Source organism: Triticum aestivum, chromosome 4A (assembly GCF_018294505.1).
Source record: "Triticum aestivum cultivar Chinese Spring chromosome 4A, IWGSC CS RefSeq v2.1, whole genome shotgun sequence".
Lineage (NCBI taxonomy): Eukaryota > Viridiplantae > Streptophyta > Magnoliopsida > Poales > Poaceae > Triticum > Triticum aestivum.
The window spans coordinates 490,393,375-490,409,779 of record NC_057803.1 but is presented as its reverse complement, the minus strand read 5'-3'; positions in this window follow the sequence as shown (position 1 = coordinate 490,409,779).

Genomic DNA, 16,405 nt, shown 5'->3' with positions numbered 1-16,405 from the left:
ATCATTGTATGTTTATCATGGGCCACGACCGAGGTGGCGACCCCGAAGCAAGCGCTAACCAAGGCCGTAGATAAATCGGCCAAGGAGCGCACCGAGTGAGAGAAGCACGAGGCTCGGGTTGGCGAGGTGCAGCAAGAGCTCCAAGCTCTCGTGGCGAAGCACGAGGCATTGGAGCTTGACTCAAAGACGCGGGAGTCTGAGCTTGCCGCGGCCCTCGAGAGCGCAAAAAGTGCCAAGGCCGAAGCCCAAAAGGCTCTCCAAGAGATCGACGCTATGAAGAAGATAGTGGTAGGTAAGGCTTTCTATATGCAAAGCAAGCATGTAAAAGTAAATTACCGATTACTTACCCGAATCCGGAGCTCTCCAGGAGCACTCGCAGATTTGCCCCGCAGCATGTCCGATGCCGCACAATTTTACCAGGCCGAGGATGGAAGCTCAACGGAGAAGCTGTTCTGGTCTCAGTATGCTGAGGCCGAACACCCGGTGCCAATGAGCGACCAGCTGAAGCAGATGGTCGAGCTACATAAGGCGGCCGATCGGGCCATGAAGAGCTTTGTAGTCCGGCTGTGGCCTGGCGACGCCCTTCCGAACAGCTTCTTCGGCCTGGTGAGGAGGCTTGTGGATGCCTGCCCGCGGCTAGAGGTCGTCAAGAGATCTGTCTATATTGAAGGTGCACGCCGGGCTTTCGCCCATGTGAAATTGCAGTGGGTCAAGCTAGACACCGTGAAGCTGGTCAAGGAGGGGCCGCCGGAGGGCAAGGAGCATCGCCACCCCGAGATGTACTATGAGGTTGTTCTGCCGGGTGCCCGTCTCATAGCGGACGAGTGTTCCAAAGATGTAATATTTGTGTGAGACTTGCCCGTTTTATCCTGTATTTATGAAAACTTGTTTCATATGTGCTATGCAACGCTTGTTTGAATTTAAAATATTACCTTCTGTTTGGCTCTTTATCCAATCTGAGAGATGGCTAGTCCTCGGCTTTTGCCCCCATGCCACGAGTGTTGGGGTGTTCGGGATAAACCTGAGCACTCTTGTTCCAATGTTTGGGTCCTTCGAGGGAGGTGCTCAGCACAGCGAACAAGGCAACCGGACTAATAATGCTTTATCACTCTCACTTAGCCATAGAATTCTATAATTTTAAATTTCGGCGAAGCCCCTAGTATTCGGAAGGCCGAATTTGGGGCGCGATAACGCCTTTAAGACGGACAGGGCCGGCCCCTCGCTCTAAGCGGCATAAGTCTTTAGGGACTCGAAAACCTCGCCGAACAGTGACCAGTCTCTCGCCTTATCATGACAGTCAGTTTTAGCTTTCTCTACTGAGGTGCTGAACCTAGCAGAACCGGGGCACAATCGCAGTAGTTCTCCTAGCGCTACCTTAGCCGATAGAGCGGAACGTAAGGTACCAAAACATAGGAGCCGGGCAAATCCAACATTTGACCAAAGACATGATTCGGAGCTGATGCATATAATGCTATAAGTTCAGGGTGCCGCACTTGTGAAAGTGTTCGGACTTTTCACACCGTATTGTGAGGTACGTAAGCCTCTGGTGTATTAGCCGTACCAAGGTGTACGATTGCAAGGCGTCATTAATGAACACATAGATATATATAATAAGAATGCAATAATAGTCGTAATGTCATGCATTGTTTATTAAAAAAATGCGTTAAAGCAGAGTGATAGAGATAGTGCGATAAGCAAAGAGTAGGACTATGTCCCTTCCAAGGGCAAGCTGAGGAATGATATTAAATCGAATATTTCGCTCGTTACTGTAATCAACCTGGGAATTCCGTGGTGTGACGTAGCTGTCTGCCTCCTTGGTTGCTGCATCATGTGTTCGGCAATAGTGCTGCCGGACAGTGTTTCCAGAGATTAAGGTCCTGAAAAAAAGAAAAAAAACCAAACGGGAAGCCCCTAGTGCGGTTTAAGCCGCGTCTTGGGGCGTGCCGCAGTTGTGCCCCCTCCCCACCTATGCCCATGGTATTTTTAATGCGTAATTATGTACGCGCGACATGAGTTTGCCGTTGGGCTGGGATTGGGGTGGCCGCCGTATTGCTACACGAGCTCAGATCGCGCCAGGTGGTCTATTTGCCGATTGCCCAGAGCGCGCTTGAAGGTGTCCGGGCTTTGAAGCGCCGAACTGGTTGATTGCCTTGAGAGGCTGCTTTGCGCCTCTGCTGCGAGGGCCGCGGTGTGCTCCTCTGTTCGGAGAGAGTGCTCTATGTTTCTATTGACTGTAATAACTCCGCAAGGTCCTGGCATCTTGAGCTTGAGGTATGCATAATGCGGTACCACATTGAATCTAGCGAATGCGGTTCGCCCGAGCAGCGCATGATAACCACTGCGGAACGGGACTATATCGAAGATTAACTCTTCGCTCCGGAAATTATCCGGGGATCCGAAGACCACTTCCAGTGTAACTGAGCCTGTGCAATGGGCCTCCTCACCTGGAATGACGCCTTTAAAGGTCGTTTTTATGGGTTTGATCCTTGAGGGGTCTATACCCATTTTGCGCACTGTGTCCTGATAAAGCAGGTTCAGGCTGCTGCCGCCATCCATAAGGACTCGAGTGAGGTGGAATCCGTCAATGATTGGGTCTAGGACCAGTGCGGCAAATCCGCCATGACGGATACTAGTGGGATGGTCCCTGTGATCGAAGGTGATCGGATAGGAGGACCAAGGGTTGAATTTTGTGGCGACTGGTTCCAACGCATATACGTCCCTGAGTGCACGCTTCCGCTCCCTCTTGGGGAAGTGGATCGCGTATATTATGTTCACCGTCCGCACTTGCGGGGGAAACCTCTTCTTCCCTCCGGTGTGCGGCTGCCGGGGCTCCTCCTCGTCATCGCTATGCGGCCCCTTGTCCTTGTTTTCGGCAATTAACTTGCCGGCCTGCTTGAACACCCAACAATCCCTGTTGGTGTGATTGGCTGGCTTGTCTGGGGTGCCGTGTATTTGACACGAGCGATCGAGTATACGGTCCAAGCTGGACGGACCCGGCGTACTTTGTTTGAATGGCTTTTTCCGCTGACCGGGTTTAGAGCCTTTGAATCCGGCATTGACTGCCGTATCCTCAGTATTTTCGCTGTTAATGCGGCGCTTATGTTTGTTGCGACGTGACCTGCCATTGCCGTCCTTGGTTTCTGAGGTACCATGGTTCTTTGATATGTTATTACTGCAAGCCAGCCAGCTGTCTTCTCCCGCACAAAAGCGGGTCATGAGCATCATGAGAGCTGCCATAGATTTCGGCTTTTCCTGACCAAGGTGCTGGGCTAGCCACTCGTCTCGGATGTTGTGTTTGAAAGCGGCTAAGGCCTCCGCATCCGGACAGTCGACGATTTGATTTTTCTTTGTAAGGAACCGAGTCCAGAATTGCCTGGCCGACTCTTCTGGCTGCTGAATTATGTGGCTCAAGTCATTGGCGTCTGGTGGTCGCACATAAGTGCCCTGAAGGTTGTCGAGGAATGCGGCTCCCAGATCTTCCCAACAGCTAATGGAGTCCGCTGGCAAGCTGTTAAGTCAATGCTGCGCTGGTCCTTTGAGATTTAGTGGGAGGTATTTGATGGCGTGTAAGTCATCCCCGCGGACCATGTGGATGTGGAGGAGGAAATCCTCAATCCATACTGCGGGATCTGTTGTGCCGTCGTATGATTCAATATTTATAGGTTTAAAACCTTCTGGGAATTGATGTTCCATTACTTCGTCTATGAAGCATAAGGGGTGTGTGGCGCCTCTGTATTGGGCTATATCGGGACGCAGCTCGAATGGGTCTTGCCCGCTGTGTTCGGCCCGGCCAGATTTGCTTTTACTGTATCCGGCGTGACGTTTATCGTCTCGCAGAGTGGTGCGCCGTCGTGATCCATTGATCGATCTTGCATGATTTGCTTTGTCCTCCAATATGTCTCGCAGGTCTGGTGTATCTCCCCATGCCTTTTTATTTGAATGGCGTTAGGGTGGAGGCTGAGCTTTTGGCTGGGATGCCTCTCTATCATGGCCACGAGGTGGCCGATCAGCCGTATCATACGCTTCTTCCTCCAGACGGGATAGTAACCTGCACTTTGGGTAATTCTTGGAGGGGCGCTTGAGTTTATATTCCTCGGCTGCGAGGACTTCAGTCCATCTGTCCAGCGAGCAGATCTTGATCAGCTTGAAGCTGCTGCTGCTTTTTCTTCAGGCTATTTGCTGTGGCCATAAGTCGGCGCTTGAAGTGCTCTTGTTCGACGGGATCCTCTGGTACGGCGAATTCACCGTCGCCGAGGCTTGCCTCGTCTTCGGAGGGGGCATGTAATTGTCATCCTCCTCCTCTCCGTCTGCCGCTCTCTCAGGAGAGCTGGCTCCTTCATCCTCCTGCTCTAAATCTTGCTGGAGGGGATTGTTGTTGTCTTCGGCACTATCCAGAGTGTTATTATCTCCTGTGCCGGTATCACCACTTTTGCTTTGGCGGGACTTAGAGCGGCGCCGCTGACGTCGGTGCTTGGGTTGCTTCTTGGAGGGGTCATCCTCCGCTATCTCGTCGCCATTGCCTTCGTTGGGTGTATCCACCATGTATATGTCATATGACGAGGTGGCTTTCCAGTGCCCTATAGGCGCTGGTTCATGTTCGTCTCCTACATCATCGTCCATACCGTCAATGTCTTCTGGGTCGAAGTCGAGTATGTCGGTTAAATCATTGACAATGGCTACGAAGTGGGTGGTGGGTGGGTGTCGAATTTTTTTGTCGTCCGCATCCCAATCCTGTTGGCCATAGTCCGGCCAGGGCTCTCCTGACAAAGAGAGAGACCTTAGTGAATTCAGAATGTCGCTGAAGGGCAAGTGCTGAAAGATATCCGCGGCGGTGAATTCCATGATCGGCGCCCAATCAGATTCGATTGGCAGGGGCCCGGATGGTTCAGAGTCCGGAAAAGAGTCCGACACCTTGGAGTCACGGGCTGCGCAGTGGGTTAGGCTGGTTTTCGGCTCGATCACCGTTGAGACTGCAGCCCCTGAGGTGGTGTCTAACCACCCGTCCTTGATTGGCGCAGTTGCCTCCGAGCTAAGGGTCGGAGCTGATGAGGGCGCGGCCTCTGGGGTACTGTTCGGCGGCAGAGCTAGGTCATACCCATCGTGACAGTGCGGCGCGTCCGGCTGCGGCTCGAATCTGTCGAAGATCAAGTCTCCACGGATGTCGGCCGTGTAGTTCAAACTTCCAAATCTGACCTGACGGCCATGGGCATAGCTTTTAATCTGCTCCAGATGGCCAAGCGAATTAGCCTACAGTGCAAAGACGCCGAATATGAAGATCTGTCCGGGGAGAAAAGTCTCACCCTGGACCGCATCGCTATCGATGATAGTAGGAGCCATCAAGCCTAACGGTGATGACACAGAGGAACTCTCAATGAAAGCACCAATGTCGGTGTCAAAACTGGCGGATCTCGGGTAGGGGGTCCCGAACTGTGCGTCTAGGCCGGATGGTAACAGGAGGCAGGGGACATGATGTTTTACCCAGGTTCGGGCCCTCTTGATGGAGTTAAAACCCTATGTCCTGCTTGAATAATATTGATGATATGGGTAGTACAAGAGTAGATCTACCACGAGATCAGAGAGGCTAAACCCTAGAAGCTAGCCTATGGTATGATTGTATGTTGTGATTGTTGTCCTATGGACTAAAACCCTTCGGTTTATATAGACACCGGAGAGGGTTAGGGTTACACAAGGTCAGTTACAAAGGAGGAGATATCCATATCCGTATTGCCTAGCTTGCCTTTCACGCCAAGTAGAGTCCCATCCGGACACGAGACAAAGTCTTCAATCTTGTATCTTCATAGTCCAACAGTCCGGCCAAAGGATATAGTCCGGCTGTCCGGAGACCCCCTCATCCAGGACTCCCTCACCTATATATATATACCCAATGAAGAAGAGCAACAGAAACAGTGAAGACAATGCAAAGTTGAAGATTTGAACAACTGAGGAATTTCAACTTTTGGTGGTGGCGTGACCCACCGTATAAGAATGATGATTTCAGACACCGCGTACAATTATCGTAGGGTTCTGAGAATCAAATTCTTCGTTAATTTCTTCACACTTAGAGTGTTATTCTTCATTGATTGAAGAAAAATGTTTCTTCATGTGTTGCACATCTAAGTCATCAATTTTGCATAAGTGTTAGGATGAGTGTCCTTTTCAGAGAACATTCGAAGATTCTAGGATATTTAGCTCACACCGCAACTTGCTAAATCTCTTCTCATCCAAGGGCTTTGTGAAGATATCGGCTAGCTGTTCTTCAGTCTTCACATGTTCAATAGAAATGTCACCCTTCAACACATGATCACGAAGAAAATGATGACGAATCTGAATGTGCTTAGTCTTCGAGTGCTGAACTGGGTTGTGAGCAATCTTGATGGCACTCTCATTGTCACAGAAGAGAGGCGCATTCTTCATGTTGACGCCGTAGTCCTTGAGAGTTTGCTTCATACATAGCAATTGAGCACAACAAGAACCAGCGGCAATGTACTCAGCTTCATCAGTAGATAGTGATACGCAGTTCTGTTTCTTCGGGGACCAACAAACCAAAGATCGTTCGAGGAAATGACATGTACCAGATGTTGACTTGCGGTCCACACGATCACCGGCATAGTCAGAGTCAGAATATCCAATGAGATCAAAAGTCGAGCCCTTGGGGTACCATAATCCAAGTGTTGGTGTGTGAGCTAGATATCGAAGAATATGCTTCACAGCGTTATGGTGTGATTCCTTCGGTGTATCTTGGGCATACATGCAAACACTAAGCATTATATCTGGCCTAGAAGCACATAAGTACAATAAAGAACTAATCATGGGGCGGTATACCTTATGATCAAAGTCAATACCATTTTCATCAGTGCACAGATGGCCATTTGTGGGCATAGGAATTTTGACGCCTTTGCAATCTTGCATGCCGAATTTCCTCAGTACATCCTTGAGGTATTTCTCCTGAGATATGAATATGCCATTGTGTTGTTGACGAATTTGAAGAACTAAGAAGAATTTTAATTCTCCCATCATAGACATTTGATATTCTTCACTCATCATGTAGGCAAATTCATCACTATAACGTTGGTCAGTACAGCCAAAGAAAGTATCATCAACATATACTTGGCACACAAACAATTCACCATCATAAGATTTAGTGAAAAGAGTAGGGTCGAGTGAACCGGGTTTGAAGCCTTTCTTCATGAAGAATTCCTTCAAGGTATCATACCACGCCCGTGGGGCCTGCTTGAGGCCATAGAGGGCCTTGTTGAGTCTGAGGACTTTGTCAGGATTCTTTGGGTCTTCAAAACCTGGGGGTTGAGCAACATTAAATTCTTCCTCAAGCTTACCATTGAGGAATGCACTTTTCACATCCATTTGATATAAAGTGATATCATGATGGTTAGCATAAGAAAGTAATATGCGACTAGCCTCAAGTCTAGCAACAGGTGCAAAAGTTTCATCGAAATCAATTCCTTCAACCTGTGTGTAGCCTTGAGCTACGAGCCGTGCCTTATTCCTCACCACAAGGCCATTTTCATCTTGCTTGTTGCGGTAGATCCACTTTGTGCCAATGATATTGTGCTTGCGAGGATCTGGACGTTTGACCAGTTCCCAGACATTGTTGAGCTCGAACTGATGTAGTTCTTCTTGCATGGCTTGAATCCACTCAGGCTCCAGAAATGCTTCATCTACCTTAGTGGGCTCTGTGATACAGAAAAAAGCATAGTGCCCACAAAAGTTAGATAAATGTGAAGCTTTTGAGCATGTGATAGGACCTGGCGCTTTGATGTCATTGATGATCTTTTCAACTTGCACTTCTTTTGCAATGCGAGGATGAACTGGTTGTCGTTGAGGAATTTGATCACAATTCTCTTCAGCACCATTTTCTTCAGTATTTTCTTCAGGTGCATTAGCTCGATGTTCTTCATGTTCTGGAATGAATTCTTCAGCAGATTCTTCAGTAGGAATGACATCCTCAGTAGCCTTGAACTTGATAGTTTCCTCAGGTGCTGGTTCATCTATCATAGTAGGTAGGTGCTCTATTGGGTTTCTTATTAGTGAGGAGTTCATAGGTAGTCTTCTTGAAGAATTTGTGAAGATATACTATGTTGATGATGTGGCACGCAATATTAATTGCCTCAATCCAGAAACGACGAGGCGTTTTGTATTCATCAAGCATAGTGCGAGCCATCTCACCAAGAGTCCTGTTCTTGCGCTCAACGACACCGTTCTGCTGAGGAGTATAAGGAGAAGATAACTCATGAGTAATACCAAGTTCATCAAGGTAGTCATCTAGACCAGAATTCTTGAACTCAGTTTCATTGTCATTTCTGATGTGCTTGATCTTCACACCAAAGTTGGTTGAAGCCCTCGAGGAAAATCGTTTGAAGACTTCCTGCACTTCGTGTTTGTAAGTAACAATGTGTACCCATGTGTATCGAGAGTAATCATCAACAATAACAAAGCCATATTGAGATGCATCATTTGAAACAACAGAATAATGATTAGGACTGAAGAGATCCATGTGAAGCAATTCAAATGGACGAGTGGTGGTCATGATAGTATTTGCTGGATGCTTAGCCTTTGTCATCTTCCCAGCTTCACAGGATCCACATAGGTGATCCTTGAGGAACTTTACATTCTCGATGCCGATGACATGCTTCTTCTTCGCAAGCGTGTGCAGATTCCTCCTGCCTACATGACCAAGTCGTCGATGCCAGAGCCAGCCTTTTGAAGCTTTTGCAAGCAGATATACGGCTGGTTGTGGTCCTGTAGAGAAATCAACAATACACAGATCTCCTCTCCTGAAGCCTTCGAAGACTTTGGAATTGTCAGCTTCCATAACCACAACACAACGGTACTTGCCAAAGACAACAACCATATCAGGATTGCAAAGCATTGAGACAGACATGAGGTTGTATCCTAAGGACTCGAGAAGCATGACTTTGTCCATGTGTCGATCCTTTGTGATCAAAACCTTACCTAGACCCAATACTTGACTTTTGCCTTTGTCAACAAAGATGATATGCTTCAGATGTGACGGAGATAATGGAGCATCCATCAATATATTCTTGTCACCAGTCATGTGATTTGTACATCCACTATCAAGGACCCACTCAGTGGCTTTGGGTTGATCATCCTGCAGATGAATTAGTGCAACTTACGAACTCATATACTTCATCAGTGAAAAATATGACATCAATTCATCAGATCAATTTCATCAAGCAAAATAACATATAAAGCAGTGTGAGGACGTGAGAAATGAAAGTTCATTTCTTCATGATTAGCATGCGTCCTTTCAGGCATACTCAGGTCTCCAGCAAATTCTTTAGACGATTACGTACGTCTGGAGACCTGACCCTGCAGAAGAGATTAGTTCTTTTTCTTCACCACTCACATCTGAAGGGGTGGCAAAGAGTTCATCACTCTGTGAGCTCCATACGAGAAAGGTGGCATAGAAGCCAGTCCATTTCGTTTCACATAAGAGGAGTTAGGATAAGCATATGAATAAGCAGAGAGATTCTTCGAGGACTTATGAACATGATGATTAGAAGAATAATGCTCATATTCATAGCCCTTAGCTCTTCCCTGCGAAACAGAGTTGTTAGCACGATGATACTCATGTGAGGACTTTCATCCTTTTGAGGAATTTGGTCCATATGAATAATTTGATCTGAGGTTCCTATTCTTCATAGGTGGTGTTCTGAGGACATTCACCTGAAGACTTTCAAGGCACCTTTTGGGAACCCAGATTTTCTTCATAAGGGGGCCGTTCCTGTAGTTAGTGCCAACATATCTAGCAAATACTTCACCATTCTAACTTTTGAACAATTTATAGTTGGAGTCAAATGACTCATCATCAGAACGAGGAGATTCACATGCAAATCCAGATAAGTTAGATGGATCAACTGGAGGTCCCTTCGCAGCAACCCATGTAGTTTTGGGGTACTGCTTAGGCTTCCAATATGTACCATCAGCATTGAGTTTCGTCTCAAAGGCAATACCCTCTTTCCTAGGGTTCCTGTTGAGGATCTGCTTTTTAAGCACATCACAAAGAGTCTGATGCCCTTTGAGGCTTTTGTACATGCCTATCATGTACAATTCCTTCAGCCCTGCATCGTCAGTGACACTAGCAATGTCCTCGGATGAGGAATTAGTGATAGCAGAGGCATGTGAAGAATTTGAAACATTAGTAGCATTTGAACATTCAGGTGAAGAATTAGCAGATTCACGTTCAATGCACTTCAAACAAGGAGGAACAAATTCTTCCTGAGAAGCGCTGATTTGTTGAGCAAGTAATGAATCGCGCTCCTTCTGAAGATCTTCATAACTCACTCTTAGCTTCTCAAGATCTTGCTTTCTTTGAAGAAATTCATAAGAAAGCTTCTCATGATCAGATAAGAGAGTGTTATGATGACCTTGAAGGTTGCCAAACCTAGTCTGAAGTCTCTGAAGATTTTCAGTCAAGGCTTTAGTGCGATCCATTTCTTCACCCAACATATCATCACTTTTGTCTAGCATGTTTTGAACCTTTTCAAAAGCCCTTTGTTGTTTTACAACAATCTTGGCAAGTTTAGAATAGCTGGGCTTGAGGTTTTCATCGGATTCATTCTCACTTGATTCAGAGGAGGTGTATTTGAGTACCTTGGCACCCTTTGCCATGAAGCAATAGGTGGGAGTGTAGTCATCATTGCCTTCATCAGCCTTGTTGGTGAGGTCATTTTCTCCAGAGTTGAATATAGACTTGCTGACGAATGCAGTAGCGAGGGCTTGGCTTACCACATCGGATTCGGATTCCTCAGATCCCTCCTCTTCCTCATTTTCTTCAGATTCAGCCTCAGAGTCCATTTCCTTGCCAATGAATGCCCGAGCCTTTTTGGAGCTGCTCTTCTTGTGAGATGAAGACTTTGAGGGTTTTGATAATGAAGATTTTGTGGATTTCTTCTTTTTCTTCGCATCATCAGAACTGTAATCCTTGTATTTCTTCTTCTTTGATTCCTTTTCCCACTGAGGACAATCTTGAATGTAATGTCCAGGTTTCTTGCATTTGTGACAGAGCCTCCTCTTGTAGTCACTGGATGAGGAATCATTGCTCCTTGAGGGTCTTCCAAAGCGACCACGTCTTGAGAACTTTTGGAACTTCTTCACGAGCAGTGCTAGCTCATGGCTTAGTTCTTCAGGATCACCAAGGCTGCTACCAGAGTCTTCATCTTCGGACTCAGATACTGCCTTGGCCTTCAGTGCACGTGATCTGCCATAGCTCGAACCATAGAAATCTCTTTTTTCAACAAGTTGGAACTCATGAGAATTTAGCCTCTCGAGAATATCAGCGGGATCAAGTGACTTGTAATCAGCATGTTCTTGTATCATCAATGCCAGAGTGTCAAATGAGGAATCAAGCGATCTCAGCAATTTCTTCACCACCTCATGGTCGGTGATGTCAGTGGCACCAAGTGCTTGAAGCTCATTTGAGATGTCAGTGAGGCGATCAAAGGTTTATTGAACATTTTCATTGTCGGGTCTTTTGAAGCGGTTGAAGAGATTGCGAAGAACATCAACTCGAGAGTCACGCTGTGTTGAGACTCCTTCATCCACTTTGGACAGTCTATCCCAGATAAGCTTAGCAGTTTCCAAATCACTCACTCTTCCATACTGTCCTTTTCTCAGATGGCCACATATGATATTCTTCGCTTGAGAATCGAGTTGCTTGAATCTCTTCACATCAGCAGCATTCAGAGAAGGTGTGACTGAGGGAACACCATTTTCCACAACATACCAGAGATCATTATCAATTGCTTCAAGATGCATTCGCATCTTATTCTTCCAGTAGGGGTAGTCTGTCCCATCGAAGGTAGGACACCCAGCAGATACCTCGATCATACCTGCAGTCGACATAACTAAAAGTCCAGGCGGTTAAACCAAAATCACACAGAACAAGGGAGTACCTTGCTTTGATACCAATTGAAAGTGCGTTATATCGACTAGAGGGGGGTGAATAGGCAATTTTTGTGAATTCTTCACTGAGGAATTTGAAGGTGAGGAAATTCCTTAGCTAAGAACTACTAGCAGCGGAATAAGTACTCAAAAGTAAACATAACAGAACACAAGCATAGTCATCATGATGAAATGAAGATAGGCACAGAGTACAGAAAGCGTAAGCACATGATAACACAGGATGAAGACAAACAGACTGAAGAAATTGAACTGAGGAAATTGAGAAAATCTTTAGTCAAAGTCTTCAAGCACATATATGAACAAGCACACAACACAGTTATGAGGAAATGAAAGAGTTGGAGAAATAGAACCAGTTGGCTTGGTGAAGAAAATGATTTTGTAGACCAGTTCCAACTGTTGTCTCAGTTGTACATCTGGTTGGAGCGGCTGAGTATTTAAACTCGAGGACACACAGTCCCGGACACCCAGTCCTGAACACGCAGCTCAGGAGGCTCAGTCCTCACCGTATTCCCCTTGAGCTAAGGTCACACAGACCTCGCCCAATCACTCGTGGTAAGTCTTCAGGTGACTTCCGAACCTTCACAAACTTGGTCAGTCGGTGATCCACAATTCCTCTTGGATGCTCTAGACCATGATGCCTAACTGTCTGGAAGAAGCACAGTCTTCAAAGGTAACAAGCATCAGATCCATGCACGATCAATTTCTTCAGTGATGCTCAATCACTTGGGGTTTGTAGGTGTTTGGGTTTGGGTTTTTCCTCACTTGATGATTTTCGCTCAAAGTCCTCGGAGGATGGGATGCTCTCAAATGACAAGTGTCAGTTTCTCTCGGAGCAGCCAACCAGCTAGTGGTTGTAGGGGGCGGCTATTTATAGCCTAGGGAGCAGCCCGACATGATAAGACATAAATGCCCTTCAATGATATGACCGTTAGGTGGGTAGATATTTTGGGACAGCTGGCGCATAGCACAACAATGGTCGGAAATTTGAGTATCAAATTCCTTAGGGCTATCATGTTCCTCACTGTGTAGGCAATCCGCACTGGCAAATTCCTAACTCCTTAGTCAGAACAAATTCCTCAAAGACCAGAAGAACTTCGTCTCTGTCACTGAAGAATATGACTGAACTGTATGAGATTTTCAATGACTTCACTTGAAGGGATTGGTAGGTGTAGGATTTTGAGTTGAGCATCACATGGAAATATTTCCTTAGTATTTCCTCGACCCCCTTTAACAGTACGGTGTTTCCTATGACTCAAGAAAGAGAAAATGAAACTACGAAAACAAAACAGTCTTCATGCTTCATGTTCCTCGAATGAACACCAAGTCTTCAGGATTGCATGAATTTCTTCACTTTCAAAGTCTTCAGAAAGCCTTCAGAAATCCAAAGTCTTTGTAAGTGCGTCTAGTGCCCCTTAGTGATTTTGGTGTATTGAAGACTTATAGGTTAAGGGACTAATGCGTTTGTGAGTGTACACAGGTCTATAAGTCTATGAGGAGTTTGATATTTACAGAGAAAGTCGACCCCTAAAAATGAAGTTCTTTGACCGAAGACTTTGGATTTCTGAAGACTTTCTGAAGACTTTGAAAGTGAAGAAATTGGTGTGACCTTGAAGACTTGGTATTCATTCGAGGAACATGAAGCGTGAAGACTTTTGTTTTCGTAGTTTCATTTTCTCTTTCTTGAGTCATAGGAAACACCATACTGTTAAAGGGGGTCGAGGAAATACTAAGGAAAAATTTCCATGTGATGCTCAACTCAAAATCCTACACCTACCAATCCCTTCGAGTGAAGCCATTGGAAATCTCATACAGTCCAGTCATATTCTTCAGTGACAGAGACGAAGTTCTTCTGGTCTCTGAGGAATTTGTTCTGACTAAGGAGTTAGGAATTCGCCAGTGCGGATTACCTACACAGTGAGGAACATGATAGCCCTAAGGATTTTGCTACTCAAAATTCCGACCGTTGTTGTGCTATGAGCCAGCTGTCCCAAAATATCTATCCACCTAACGGTCATATCATTGAAGGGCATTTATGTCTTATCATGTCGGGCTGCTCCCTAGGCTATAAATAGCCGCCCCCTACAACCACTAGCTGGTTGGCTGCTCCGAGAGAAACTGACACTTGTCATTTGAGAGCATCCCATCCTCCGAGGACTTTGAGCGAAAATCATCAAGTGAGGAAAAACCCAAACCCAAACACCTACAAACCCCAAGTGATTGAGCATCACTGAAGAAATTGATCGTGCATGGATCTGATGCTTGTTACCTTTGAAGACTGTGCTTCTTCCAGACAGTTAGGCATCATGGTCTAGAGCATCCAAGAGGAATTGTGGATCACCGACTGACCAAGTTTGTGAAGGTTCGGAAGTCACCTGAAGACTTACCACGAGTGATTGGGTGAGGTCTGTGTGACCTTAGCTCAAGGAGAATACGGTGAGGACTGTGTGTCCGGGACTGTGTGTCCTCAGGTTTAAATACCTAGCCGCTCCAACTAGATGTATAGCTGAGACATCAGTTGGAAGTGGTCTACCAAATCATTGTCTTCACCAAGCTCACTGGTTCTATTTCCTCAACTCTTTCATTTCCTCATAACTGTGTTGAGTGCTTGTTCGTATCTGTGTTTGAAGACTTTGACTGAAGACTTTCTCAATTTCCTCAGTTCAATTTCTTTAGTCTGTTTGTCTTCATCCTGTGTTATCATGTGCTTACGTTTTCTGTACTCTGTGCTTGTCTTCATTTCATCATGATGACTATGCTTGTGTTCTGTTATGTTTACTTTTGAGTACTTATTCCGCTACTAGTAGTTCTTCGCTAAGGAAATTCCTTACCTGCAAATTCCTTAGTGAATAATTCATAAAAATCGCCTATTCACCCCCCTCTAGTCGATATAACGCACCTTCAGTATGTAGAGCAAACATTTATTTCATTGAATCGAGATTTGTGCATGATCAGAATGGCATCATTGGCTTGCACCAGAATAATCCATAGCGTATGTTTATTCATTATCATTTCCATAAAACTTATCCCTCAAAATTTGAGGAGTTACCCCTCAAAGGCTTAAATTCTGCTATTTTTATCCGAATTTGAATAGCGAGCATAAGGTTTCCTCATCTTTCCTCTGCGCACTCGACGTCGAGTAGCCTCCCTCACGCACCCTTCACGTGGCGACAACGTCGCCACCAACCTCCTCCTAGAACTACGCCTCGCTCCTGACACGCTCCACTTCTGGATCCCCCGGCCGTCACGCTCCCTAACCAGTCTAGCTTTGCATCCACGATCCCAGAACCACTCTGATGTCCTCTCTGAGGACGAACAGTCGAGGAAGCCGACAATGACTACATGCGAACAACAATGTTGGTGAGCATACTTACATGGTGAGGAGGTCATTCTCTTCTCCTGGGTGAGAACATGGACAATGTGAATGCTAAGTCGACAATATTGTTAACTCTGCCGGACCATCGCGGTGAGGGGGAGACTGTTTTGTCGGCTCTAGTTATTTTTTCGAGTGGTAAGGGCGGCTAGGTGTAGAGGAGGGTATTTGTTCAAGGAATGATAGATACGCCTGTTGCTTTGGTCAGAACTATGGCGGCGTTCATGTGGTCAATCCGGTGCACATGCACGTGGTCGGGGACGACTGATGCTTCAAAGCGACGACATGAATGGTACTCCTTCAGTTCCTAAGTATAAGTCCTTTTAGAGATTTCAAATGAACTATCATATACAGATGTATATAGACATATTTTAGATTGTAAATTTACTCATTTTGCTTCATATGTAGTCACTTATTGAAATCTCTAGAAAGACCTATATTTAGTAACGGAGGTACTCCCTCCGTTCCAAAATAGATAACTCAACTTTATACTAAAGTTAGTATAAAGTTGGGTCATCTATTTTGGAATGGAGGGAGTGGTAGTTAGCTTCAAGAGGATATCATGCCATGGGGGAGCCATATCGTAGGGGGGGGGGCAGTGACAAAAATTCCTTGGGTAGCGAGTGCGCAGCAAAGAACAAAAGCTTGGTTGCTATGGGCTTCCTCGATCGATATTGGAGATCGGCTTTGTTAGGTGGATCATAGGGGATCATGCTTGCAAGGTAAATATAAGATTGGACTAACAGAGGCGTTGACACCTTTGGAAAAGCGACAATGACGATGATCTTTGGAATAGGAAAATAGTGCTCGGTACAGAAGTCCATTTGAGAAAAGGAACTCTTGTTGTCTCACCGGAAATGGAATCACAACCTTTGCAGCTTGGTGGGATGGGAGATGAGATTGTTGGGAAACGTAGCATGTGATGTCTACTACACAACCTTCTTCTTGTAGATGTTGTTGAGCCTCCAAGTGCAGAGGTTTGTAGGACAGTAGCAAATTTCCCTCAAGTGGATGACCTAAGGTTTATCAATCCGTAGGAGGCGTAGGATGAAGATGGTCTCTCTCAAGCAACCCTGCAACCAAATAACAAAG